Below are 13,529 nucleotides of genomic sequence, written 5' to 3'. Positions count from 1 at the left end.
ATGTCTTTATCCTAAACAGACCCTTTTGTGGGTCCTTCACTTGGGGATACTTAAAATGGGTATATTCTGACACCAATTTTCTGACACCAACTGAGTGTTCTAAAATTAGATTCAATGATGACACTAAACTACCTGAGGTTAGGGTCAGACCCCACAAACTAATGAGCAAGGTTCCCCACAAGACTGTCCTGACTTCAGATGCCAGCCTTAAGTACCTAGGCTGCCCACGTTTCTCATTTCTGCCCAGTTGACTATAATTTTAGGCTTTCCCATAGCCCAATCAGGTTCAGGAATTCTCTGGAGGAACTCACAGATCTCAGAAAAGTGCTCTGCTTCCAGTTCCCATGTCCTTATAAAGGACGCCCATGAACAGCCGGATGAAGACATACACAGAGCAAGGTCTAGGCGGGTCCTGATGCGGGGGATCCTGCTTTCATGGAACCAGGATGCACCACCCTCCTGGTACACGGATATGTTCACCAACCAGGAAACTCACCTGGGTTTCAGTGTCCAGAGTTTAAGGTGGGGTCTCATTAAGTGAGCGTACTTGGTCAAATCACTGACCATGTGGTTGAAGTCAACCTCCTGTCCCTCCTCTGTCCCTGGAGTTTGGGGGTGGGTCTTTACGTTTCAACTCTAATCACATATGTTGTCTTTCTGGAGGGGTCAGCCCCTGAAACTACCTAAGGGCCCACCATGAAGTCACCTCCTTAGTATAAACTCAGATATATTAAAGAGGCTCCTTGTGAATAACAAAAGTCACTCCTATCACTCTGGAAATTCCAAGGGTTTTTGAAGTTTGGTGTCAGGAACTGGGGACAAAGACCAGATATATTCTTTATTATATCACAGAGGGCAATAATTCTGCCTTGAGTTCTCCAGCTAATGCTTATATAATAGTCATAGAGTTGGCTATATTCTACCCCAGATAGAAGAGAACTAGAGTTTTTCTCAGCTCTCAGCAAAGAGCATCAAGAAAACATGACCTCAGCAAAGCCACACTTTGTTGTTGATTTAAAATCTGTAAGCTAAAATGTAATATAACCGTATCCTTTGTCTTCATGACTCATGACCAGTCATGGAATACCAATAAGAGTTCCTAGTTTCAGCCTTTTGAGCCTGGATGTCTCTTGCTTGTGAGCTCTCCAATCAACTTCCCTTTAATTCCTCCTTAAGCATCAAGCAGCTGTTTAATACAAGGTTCTCGTCTGTTCTTTTCCCTTTTTCTTGGTCAGTGGATTAGTCAAGATTGATTTTTCTGCATGGCTGGGGAAGGCCTAAGGTTAAAAGATAAAAGGTAGATTTCTTTTAAATGTAATTTGGATTTCTTTTCTTGGCATTAGTTCTGATACCAACCACAGAATCACTTCAGTGTTCCAGAAACACCTGGGCCCCAACCACAGATGCTGGGGAAGGGCAAACCTGGGCTTCCAGCAGAGAACAGCTGGCGGGCAGGGGGGGGTGGTGTCCAGGTGGAGTTGCTGTCAGATGCCATGTCTCTCTCCCTCTCTTTCTCTCTTCTTTCTCTCTTTCCACCCCCATCTTTCTCTCTGTCCGTAACTCCTTCTTTTAAATTTGCTTCTGTTTGCAAAATGCAACTAGATATCACACATTTACTCTATGCTAATGTTCTTTCAGGTCAGTGTGTATTTATCTTTTGCAAACCAAAGAGCTCAAGGGGAACTGTTTCTGAGTCAACCAGATGACAAAAGGACCGATTGATTCATCCAGAAAGCCTGTCAATTCAGCTGAAGATCATTGGCAGGAATGGTGTTGTGGACAAAGCAGGCACCAAATGGACTCAATTTGCCATTTTTGCCAGGCTTTTCTTTGACAGCCAATAGACCCTGTCCAAATGCCATGCCAGGTGTGATGGATAACCCTCTCCGCCTCTGGGTGGATATCTTTCCACTTACCCCATGCAGGGTATAACAAGGGGTCCTCCCTCTGTTAAACGGCAGTGGGTAATTTGATAAATGCCATCTTCTAAGGGCTGGACACTCCCTGGAGCCTGAGGCAGAGTGGCAGGGGCAGTGGTGAAATCGGAGGTGATGTGATGCTAAATGGCAGGTGAACTAGAGAAATGTGGAGGAATGGGAGCTGACACTCACTGAATGAGCCTAAGCGAGGAGAGGATATTTGGGAAGAGAGAGAACATGAGAGCACCGGCAATTTAAGCTGAGCAATGTTTGAGGCAACTTAGGCCAGACTCTCGCTGTTCTCAACAGTGCAACTCAAAAAGTCTTACGGACCTGTGTCCCCAGGAGGGGTCAGCGTGACTTCATGACATCGTGTTCATGTGGGATATGGGGGCAAGAGACAAGGGGCCACATCCCATCCTGCTCCACGGTCTCCTTTCTTCCTTCCTCCTCCATGCCACCCCCCCCCCTTTCCTCATGTAGTTGTTGCTAAGATTGGAAAGGGATACTTGAGTGATCTTTATGTATGACTTAGCCCTACTTAGAGTTACATTCAAAGAACTGGCTTCAATCCAGCCAGCCAGGGAGAGAGCTTCTAAATGCCGACACGGGATTTCAGACAGCCAGCTGGATGTCAGCTCCACATGCTAACACCTCCTTCTGCCATTTTCTGCCATTGGGTCAATGGATGGAGATGCCAAGACAGTTTGGGCAGTTTACCCAACCAAATGATGCTACAACAAAGGAACAAAGTGGAAATCTTTACATCAGAAATCAGGACGTAGAAATATGCTCACAGGCAAACTGGGTGTAAACACAAAAGGGAAGAACTGGAGAAGAGAGGAGAGAAGATTCTGGATCAATTAAGATTCCTCTGGATGCGGGTAATAGAAATCTATTGTGCCCAAGCTTAGGTGAAAAGGAAGTTTATTGGTTAACCCAACTAAAAACGTCCAAGGGTGGACTAGCTTCTAGCACACTGGGCCCGATACTCCTACAACACCTCATGCTGTCTCTCTGTCTTTCTCGGAGCTGACTTCATTGTCAGGCACATTTTCCCCTCATGGTGACAGGAGAGTCCTCCAGCATTTCCAGACTCAAACTCCATCTCATTAGTACCAGGAAAAGTTCAGGGCCTTCATGAGATCAATTTGGCTCATCTTTCCTGTCTGGACTAATTACTGTGGCCAGGGAGACAGGATGCTCTCATTGATCATGCCTGGATCAGCCCCACCTAACATACACAGTCCGGGAATGGGCAAGGAATGGTCCTGCTGAAGAAATAGGGGTCTTCTCTACATAAGAGGAAAATGGTGATGGGAAACAAATAAACAAGCAACACCAAACAGTGGTCCGCCCCAGATGCTAAAAAAAGAAGCCAAAATCATAAAACTTTTAACCAAGAGCAGTCAGGCACCGTTGCTAGAATCCACCAGAAGTGGGTCAGATCTATATGGGAACTCAAGGTTTACAGGACAGCTGCCCAGATCACATTTGGTACAAGTGTCTCTTTTTGGATAACTAGTTCAGGGCCTTTCTGGCCTGCTTGCCTTTGCTCTTAGAAGGAACTTGCCCTTGCCAGGCCAGACCCCAGAATGGGATTTCCCATTCCAGAAAGGAATCCCTCAATGGAATTCAAGGGTGCCCTTCTGTCTTTCTCTCTTTCATCCTCACAAATTCTGGTCTTATATACTCACCCACCCCCACCCCCTCCCCATACACTTACTCATGTTTTTCTATTGCTTTCACACAATAATCAGAAGGGACATTTGTATGGCTGTTCTAGGGAACATAGCCATTGAGATGGACCTTACTCCCATAGATATGCCATAGATGCCCAGGGGCCTGAGTGGGAGTTTAACACAGGGGTCCACATAGCATGCAGAAGTGGGACAGAGGACAGAAGGGAATATCTGCATGATCTTGTAGCTGCAAAGCCTAATTTTGATTGCATTTACCAAAATTTTGCAAGGAAAACGGGAAAAGAGTCATACTTCTTAGAAGAGCAATCTTCATTTAAACAGCGCCCAGAATTCGTGGTCTCACCCATGTGCCAAGCCCTGACAAAGGACACACACCAATGAGGGCACAGAGAGAACAGAGCCGCAGGCCCTGGTGCTGAGAGGGCTAATTATCAATGCTGCATCTCGATCCTATTGCTATAAGTCCTGGCAGGGCATGGGAGCTACTGCCAGCAGAGGAAAAGATTACCCAGGCTGACGCCTCCAAATAATTGATAATTTGCCTAAATGAACAAATCAAGTAAGACTTAATTGTTGGCAGGGATCGCCACCCAGGAACAGCAAAGTATATAATTGCTTAAGCTTTGCGTACGGCTTTCCGTGAGTCCCCCTGCCTTCCCCCTTTCTTTTTTCAAAACCAAGTATAATTGTTTAATGACATTGATGGGGGATAGACTTGTGACATTATAAATGACACTTATGACAGAACTGTCAGCTGGTGACAGCTCGTTGACAGCCCCGGTGAGAAATTAATCATTTTAGATGCTTTATGACTTGCTCATTTAGTGTCACAAATAAGATCTTGCTATAAAAGCACACAGAACCTCATCCCCTACGGGGCAGTTTGGTTGTTTTCATACCTCCAGGATGGGGGCTGCTGGGGTCTGGGGTAAAGGGTTGGGAATATTTGATAGTAGCTCCCGTGCACCTCCAATTCCAGGATGAGGCTAGAATTTCCCTGGGGAAATCTGCACCTGTGCAGAGTCCGAATTTAGTTTTCTCACTTGCCACTTGTTTAAGGAAGCTTTCAAGGGGAAAGAGCTAACCTGTTGGGACTGATGCTAATAAAGACAGAAAGCAGAAAAAGCGGAGAGGTTATTTTTAGCTGGGTAATGGGGAGTAAATGGGGCCACCCTGTGATATGCTAAGATATGCCTGCGCTCATTTCTGCCTGGAACTCCCACACTCTCTGCTGGGCAGACATCTGTTAATTGCTTTCTGTTGGACTTCACTTTGACATTTGGGGAAATGGAAGGAGACTGCCTAACCATCTTTTTTTTCTTTTTCTCCCCCTCCCGCCCCCNAAAAACGATGTCTCTGTGGAGTTTTGGAGCCAGAGAGGAAAGGAAGTGAGGTGAGTTTGAAGCTTGCTCTCTGCTTGGGTTTGCTAAAACCGTCAACAACACACGGTGCCTATGGCAGTTTAGCCTGGATTTTATTGAAAACTCTGTGTGGGGCTCCCAAAAATCAGAGTCACTGAAGTTTTTCTTCCACACTATACTGGCCTGAGCTCCATTTAATCAGAACACATGCTTATCTCTCTACCCACCTTTCCATACACTTTACTAATCTCATAAATAGGCTCTTAAAAATAACAAAATGAACTTTCCAATTTATAACAGAACACATCTCAGTGCACATGCATCAATGCTTTCTTGCTGAGGCAGTTCCTGTCACCAAGCAGCAGGAGGCTAAAAAAACCAACCTTCAGGGGGTGAAGGTGGTAATTTCACTGGTACGTAATCCTTTCTCTGCCTTTTCTTTCATATTTAGGCGCCTACGTTTGTCTGCCCTGGTTATCAATTGCGTTTGGGTAGGTTGACCTATGTGGCGTAGTGTGATTAATGACCACTAGGTGGCAACAAATGACCTCTTGGCTGGATTATTGGACGGATGCAGTGACTGATAACCGGTGAAATGGGCTTGCTTTCAGTATCAATAACAACAACTTACTGGATGCCATCCAAATGGTAGGCACCATCAGAAATACTGTTTACACATGACTTATTTTATCTTTGCAGCAATCCTGTGAGTCCTACAAAATATAAGGAGCTAATTTGCCACCATACTTGGCTGGCGGAGCTGAAATTTGACCTCAGCTCTGACTAATGACATAGGCTATGTTCTTACACACTGCACTCTCCTGCACCCTTAAGGGAATACCCTATTAACTTGGGGAGGAAGCTGAATGGCAAAACTAACGTCTTGCCCCCACCAAGCTCTGAAGCTTCCTTCATCACCATACAATAAGGAAAAGCAGTCCAGAAAGAGTGAACTTATCAGATACATAGAACCTGAGAGCTGGAAAATTCTTGACCGTCTCGTCCAGGCTCCCATTCAGTATAGAAGTCTCCTTGGCACATCCCTGAAGGAGAATCCCACAGTCTCTCCTGGATCTCTTCTGAGACCAGGTTGCCAAATGAAGGTGGCATGTTTCCTTCTCCATCTTCCCGTGGTCACCTTCCTCCCCAAGAAGGGAAATTCAGAGGGGCAGAACCAGAAGAAAAATACAGAGCCCTGTTCATCAGCAATTGTAAGGAACAATGTTGGGTATGATGGTTGATGATATGTGTCAACCTGACTGGGCCACAGGGTGTGGTCACACATTATTCTGGGTAAGATGTTTCTGGAGTGAGATTAACCTTTGTATCGGGAGACTGAGTGAAACTGATGGCCCTCCCCCGTGCAGATGGACCCCATGAAATCTGTTGAAGACCTGAATAGAACAAAAAGGCTGACCTCCTGAGAGTGTGCGAGTGCGGGGGAGCACCTCCTGCCTCCTGATGGCCATGAACCTGGGACATAGGGTTTTTACTCCCTTCAGACTCAAACTGAAACACGGGGTCTTCCTATATCTCAAGACTGCTGGTTTTGACCTGGAACTACAGTTGACCCTTGAATGATGCAGGGGCTAGGGACGCTGTCACCCGGCATAGTCAAAAATTTGTGTATAACTTTGGACTCCCCCGAAGGTTCATTAATAGCCAACTGTTGACTAGAAGCCTTAACAGTCAATTAATACACATTTTGCATGTTGTATATATTGTATACTATATTCTCACAACAAAGTAAGCTAGAGAAAAGAAAATGTTACTAAGAAAATCATAAGAAAGATAAAATACATTACTGAAAAAAAATCCACATATAAGTGGACCTATGTTGTTTAATGGTCAGCTATATACTATTGACTATCGACAGTCGACTCTTCTGGGTTTCGAGCTTGCTGACCCAAGATCTTGGGACTTAGCTTCTATAATCACATAATCATGTGAGCCAGTTCCTGGTAATAAAAAACATAGAGAGTGACACTTCTTGTATCCACATACAGACATACATACATACATGGGTACTTCCACTTAGATGTCTAAGCATCACCTAGAATTCTACATTTTAAATTGGAATCTTTTTTTTTTAAATGTTCCAATTGTATTTTATTTTATTTTATTTTTTTTTACAAATAGTTTATTGTCAAATTAGTTTCCACATAATACATTTTAAATTGGAATCTTTTACTATAATATCTGTACCTACAGATCTCCTATTGGTTTTATTTTGAATCAGTAAGAGCAAATGGACAGCAGGCCAATGCAAAGATTCAGTCATTTAGTAAACAGAACATCTCTGATGGAGGCAACAAGGAGCCTCTCAGGAGAGGCTTAGCCAGAGAAATAGTGATTTCTCCTGCGTGGCTCTTAGTTTATGCAAACAGGGGAGCAGAGTGGGATGTACAATTCCAGGAAAAGACATCCTTAGGATGGACTGTGTACAGCTTTGCTTTTTTGACTGACGGGTCAGCCTTTGGGGCCTCCCTCAGTTTAAAACATTATTCCTGAAGAAAGGAAGAGGTCTCTTGGCGTGGGTAGAATATTCTTTTACAGGCACCTGAACCTGGTAAATATCACCTGTCTGAGGATTTGCAAATGTGAACACTGAACTTCTGTCTAGAGACTCCTCTCCCCCCTCACTATTTCCCCACCCCCCCCCTACCCCCAACTCCCATTCTTGACTCTCTTGTTTTTTGCCTCCACGCTGGTTTCACACCTGTCATTGGGGAATTTGGACCATGGGCTTTGGCTGACAGCTCTTAGAAGTAAGCTAGACTATCATACTCATGCGTGCATTTCTATCTAGTTGTCCAACCATCATCTTGATTTCTACATTTAAAAAATCAGACCCTTTTGTTTTAATCATTAAAGTTGTTGCCTGTCTCCCAAACCAGGATTCCGCCTGGGGTGCAGCTCCGGGGAACTCTAGGCTGCTAGGCTCCACAGTTTGAAATGGCCTTCAACACGTCTCCCCTCCTTCATCAATTGCCGTGATGGCCAGCTTCCAAACGTCTCTCACATGTGCCCTTTCCTCTTGGTTTCTGCAGACTGGGTGTTTAACACTGCACACCTGGGTGCCTTCACCCTTCGGTGGGGTGGGGGGGCTCTCTGTTTCTCCTTGTGTGTGCTCAAAAAATTCTGTTAAAATGCCCCTTGGACCTCACACTTCTCCTGCTCCAGGCCTCATAGGTGCTTCTCAGTGCTTCTTCCCCGGGTACAAACTCCTCTGCCCGGTTTCCGGATGACTCCCCCTGTACGCTTATTCACTTACTTCGCCTTCTTTTCCAGCTTCTGTCCCTCAGGGCCTCGCTCTGTCCTCCACAGCCTCCCCGTAATGCTGTGTAGGGAGTGTTCCCAGAAGCTCAGGCCTGGGACCCAGCGAATGTTTTCTGTCTTTCCCATGCCTTGCTTTGTTCTTCCCATCCTTTGTGGCCCACCAAACCACTCTGATGTTTCATCTGCCCTCTGGTCCCATTTTTGCATAATTTAAAATTTAATTACATGAGTGGTATCATCTACATAGCCTTTAAAGATAAAATTTTGTAGACAACACTAAGGTCCCCTTTGATAACTTTCCCCTTGTCCACAGTTAGCATAGGACAGTGGTTGAGATGTATATTTCCAGCTATTTTCCGATGTTTTTATGTACATGCATATGTGCCCATGGAGAATGTGTGGTATTTATACTGCCTGTGTCCATTTTTACTATAAATAGCATCACACATTTACATTTTGTAAAATTGCTGGAAATATATATAGCCCTGTTAGCCCACCTGAATGAAGCTCACTCTGCTCAAGGGTGGGCACTTCTCTATAGTATGAAGCCATCACTGTTTATTTGACCTTTTCCCTTTTATAAGCATTATATTATGTTTATGTTTACAAACACTGTTCTCCTGAACAACTAGAGGACACAACCTTTGGCACATGTATCAATGGCTTTCACTAATGGTGTTTTCTGGTCAGAATCACACAGTAAGATAAGAAGGAATCTGATATTTACACAGAGATTTTAGGTACTAGGCACCGATATTGGCATATGCACACCAAACTCTGAGCTACATATTAACCTTCCCATTTCATAGAAGAGAAAACTGAGGTTTAAAGAAGTAAAGTGAGTCCGAATTTGAAATCCCACTAATGTTCTTCTTCCCACCAGTCCCCTTGTATTGAGTATTTTCCCTCCAACTCTGCTGTGCATTTTGTGACAGCAGGAACTAGACGCACATTTCCTTTCATTCTCTAATATGTCCTGAATGCACAGTAAATATCAATAAAAGCTGATTGATTATTTGGAAGACAAATTAGCACTATCATCTTAACTGCAGGATGCTTTATTTAGATATAGCAACAATAAGAAGACACTAGTATCATAAAGTAGCTGGTTAAAATATTATTAGAAGTTAATTCATATTTTAGCAGATAAATCCTAATTAATTTGCTGTAGTTATCTTGTTAAACGTCAATTAAATCTCCCCACATCCCTTACAGGTTTCTGCTATTCATAAAATGTAATTATACAGCTCTTGCCCATGTATTCTTTATTGCTTATATAATCTACCAGTTAAATACAAGTCAAAAAGATTTATCTTCCGAGTTCTTAATAACATCACTAAATGTTCTAATTAATAATCAATAACCTATTTGCATAATTAATTGAAGAAAGGGTCCTAATGAGATGGTGCCTTGCAGCTAGCCACGCTGAGGCTAAAACTTCATCTCCTATAGCAATCGTTGCTCAGACTGCAAGATATCTGTGAGCAACTCGGATTCCTTGAGTGTGCCAGGAGCACTGTGCGTAAGCACTAATGACAGGCGGCTCATGTGATTCTGTTGGCACGTCCTTATTTACATTGTTTCTCAACAGTATGTAATGTAAGAGTCTCCATGGAATGGAAACTGATGGATATGAATTTTCAAGGACACAGGCTCAGGTGAACAAAAATAAATTTCTTCATTTTCCTAAAAGCCCATTTAATTCTCTGAATCCGAGCCCTTATTCCACCTGATGCACAAACTTAATCTAGTCACTTTCAGGTAAACTCAGTCCTACGTGGTATCTTCTCAGGAATATAGGGTTATCATTCTTTCACATTCTAGATTTGAAAAGAACCAAAACCTTCTCCCTTTCAGCTTTTTCCTTCTCCCTCTTCCTTGGCCCTGATTTTTGATGGGGAGGAGGGTGGTTCTACCATGGTCCACTGTCAAGTGTCCCCTGGGCAGAGGGTGGCCATTTCCCAGCTTCTCCCCGTTTGGGCCCTGGCTGACGTCCTTCGAGACATGATGTGAAGCTGGGTCCTCGGGGGAGCCCCTTTTACACTGTTCCCACTACCAGGTAGGCGTTCAATCATCCATCTTTCATTCACTGAAGTATTTTGGTTTTACTGTAGCCTCCAACTACCCAGGTTCACGAGGGTTCCCTGCACTTCCTTGTTCCCATCTTCCTGTGCATCCATCTACCCTGCTTCAGCCCTTCCTAGCCCTTCTCATGAGCTTCAGCCCTTCCTAGCCCTTCTCATGAACTTCAGCCCTTCCTAGCCCTTCTCATGAGCTTGGGGATCACTTGTGAGTCATTTTTTGATGGTAGAAACAATAAGGGGCTGTCAGGAGTCTTTATTCTGCCCTACCCACCCCCTTACAGCCCGTCCGCCTGATTTTTCATGCACACAAAGGCATAAGGGTCCCTGGAAGATGCCGAAGACTGTAACCCCAGGTGGGACCAGTAAGACATTGATCTCTCTTTGACCCCAGAAAATCAGGTTTTTGTACTACTCCCCTCTTCCAAATTATCTGGAGGTGGTGGGCATGATTCAAAGACGGACCCTCATCTCTGCTTTCTAGAGGCTCTCCAGTCCTTCTCTCTCTCCCCATACATGCCGGGAGAGTGAGGCAGAAACAGTTCTGTCCACAAGCACTTCATTTATTACATTTTCTGCTTATGCCAGAAATCTCAGCATTTTGGGGCACCTGGGTGGCTCAGTTGGTTAAGTGTCCAACTTTGGCTCAGCTCATGATCTCACAGTCTGTAGGTTCCAGACCCCCATTGGGCTCTGTGCTGATAGTTCAGAGTTTGGAGCCTGCTTCAGATTCTGTGTTTCCCTCTCTCTCGGCCCCTCCTCTGCTCTCTCTCTCTCTCTCTCAAAAAAAAAAAAATTAAAAAAAAAGGAAATCTCAGCATTTTATATCGGAAGCTGACAATGTGGCATCATTGCTCTCGGAAGTAAAAGTGGCCCCTTGTCATCCACAGGAATAAGAGTGATCACAAGGGAGTAGAGAAAAAAATATGCCGGTAACATTGCAATGTGTTACTCTGCCATGCATTTATGATGCCAGAGACAGGATGGGAATGTTGGAATATAGAGAGTCGCCAGTGTTTACAAAGAGGACCAGCTTGAACCCACGACATAGAGACAAGGGAGTGGTGCCAAGTTTCCGAGGGTTCTATGAGGTGGGCTTCAGTTAGTTCACCTTGCCTACAGTCAGAGGGATGGATGTGGGGACTCCTCAAAGGGACTTTCAGTCTCAGGCAAGTATCCTATAAAGCAGAGACAAAATGTTCCTCTGATTTTTTTATATCCCAAATCTCTGGCTTCACTTTAAAAATAAGACTATATGCTTGGGGGCTTCGGGCTGAGAGTTGCACATTCTAAGAGTTTTCAAAGAACCAAGAAAAAGAAAGGATTTAAAATAAAATTCCATCATTGTTCATTGAACTACAAATTGCAATTGGTGAAAGAGAATAATATTTTGATTTGGAAGAAGAGAATTCCTTCACCTGAGCACATCGTGAGCCTCTTAATGCAGTTGCCTCTTCAGACAGCATTGCCAGAGCAGCCACACATCAGATCAAGTGCAAGTATTATCACCTTATTGAAAAGACTATTGCTTGTCATTTTTTTATGAAGCATCTGCCCCTTTCAGTTATCAACAACAAAGAGCCTTTCCCTTTTTTTCCTGCTTATTCTTCCTCCTGACTCTTATCACAAGGGAACTGCATTCTCACACTGGCCCTTCTCACAGAGAAGAGATGCCTCTTCTGTCCATAGTAACAGAAATAAGATGAAACAGGAAGAGTCTATCTCAAGAAGCTCCAAATGGACTGTCAATCAGTTTAGCGCCAGTGCAGAGGAGGCCAGCATGGGAGGCTCTATCTGAAGGTCATCTTGTCCATCTTCTGCCATCTGGCAAGATGGCTTCTGACTCAACCAAAAGAAATCTCACCTTGAAAATCTCCAAGGAAGGACACTCTTTGGCTTCTTGCTATTGATCACGCCCATGGCTTACGTTTAGGAGTGCTTTGAGTTTAATGAAAATCTTTCTTACCATTTTTCATTTTCCTTCCTCCTCAGAAGACTCACCCACAAAAAATGGATGAAGTAGGTAATGGCTGTTTTGGGTGCCTTCTCTTCCCTCTTCCTGCATTTTTTATGCATCCTTTGCTCTCTCCATCTCCTGGGTTTTTCTGGGTCTTAATTGTCATAGAGGAAAGTAGATGAATGCACTTTTTTTTTTTAGAAAAAGAAAAAGATATTGCAAAACGAGCCCAGCTAGAAAAGAGCAATGCTTAATACAAAGTGTTGAATTATTAATGATGACATTTCAGGCACCTCTAAAAGGGAGACTGGGGTCAGGGTGAACTTTGCTCACATCTCTCAAATAATGTCATGCTTGTAAGATCAATCATGACTCTTGAGTTAAGGAAGCCAGCTATGAACTTCAGGACACCTGAACCTGGCTCTTCTTAATAGCTCTGTCACCTCAGCCAACTTACTAAATATCTCGTAGCCTCATTTTCCCTACCTGTAAAACGGGGATAATCAGTCTACTTCATGGATTATTGTGAGAGTCAGATGAGATGATGTGGGGAATGCACTTTCTGCAGTACCTACCAGGCACATTGTGGTTTCATACAAATTGGCTATCACTGTTATAATCCATGGTGACTTTTAACGGATACATTCAAAAGATTTTCAGACAAGCTAGTAGAGTCCTAAGAGGCACCAGTGAGGAGTAGTTGCTCTTTCTACTGATATATTTGATAAATATTACTATCTAATCAACAAACATCCTTTTCTCTCCCCAGGATAACGTAGTCATGGCAAGTAGTGAAGGAAGAGAGGCACTNTATTTATTTCTGAGAGAGAGAGAGTGTGAGCAGGGGAGGGTCAGTGTGAGCAGGGGAGGGTCAGAGAGAGAGGGAGACACAGAATCTGAAGCAGGCTCCAGGCTCTGAGTTAGCTGTCAGCACAGAGCCCAGCACAGGGCTCGAACCCAGGAACTGTGAGATCAATACCTGAGCTGAAGTCGGACGCTTAACCGACTGAACCACCCAGGAGCCCCAAGGTATTTCTAACTCATTTACAAATGGGCTAGGTTTCTTTCTCTGAAAGGACAGAGCAGGAAAGTTAATATTATCTCACAGAACAGTTAGATCCTTGAAATTAGAGGTGGTTTAATGATTTAGAGGCCTTTTTCAAGAGTTCCTGAGCTTTGTAAGACTCTCTCGCCCACAGGAGGAACAGTGGGGAGGCAGTCATCCTGTC

Source organism: Crocuta crocuta, unplaced genomic scaffold, assembly GCF_008692635.1.
Source record: "Crocuta crocuta isolate KB4526 unplaced genomic scaffold, BGI_CrCroc_1.0 scaffold3, whole genome shotgun sequence".
NCBI classification, from domain to species: Eukaryota; Metazoa; Chordata; class Mammalia; order Carnivora; family Hyaenidae; genus Crocuta; species Crocuta crocuta.
The sequence above is the reverse complement of the archived record's forward strand: the minus strand, read 5'-3'. Positions refer to the sequence as shown.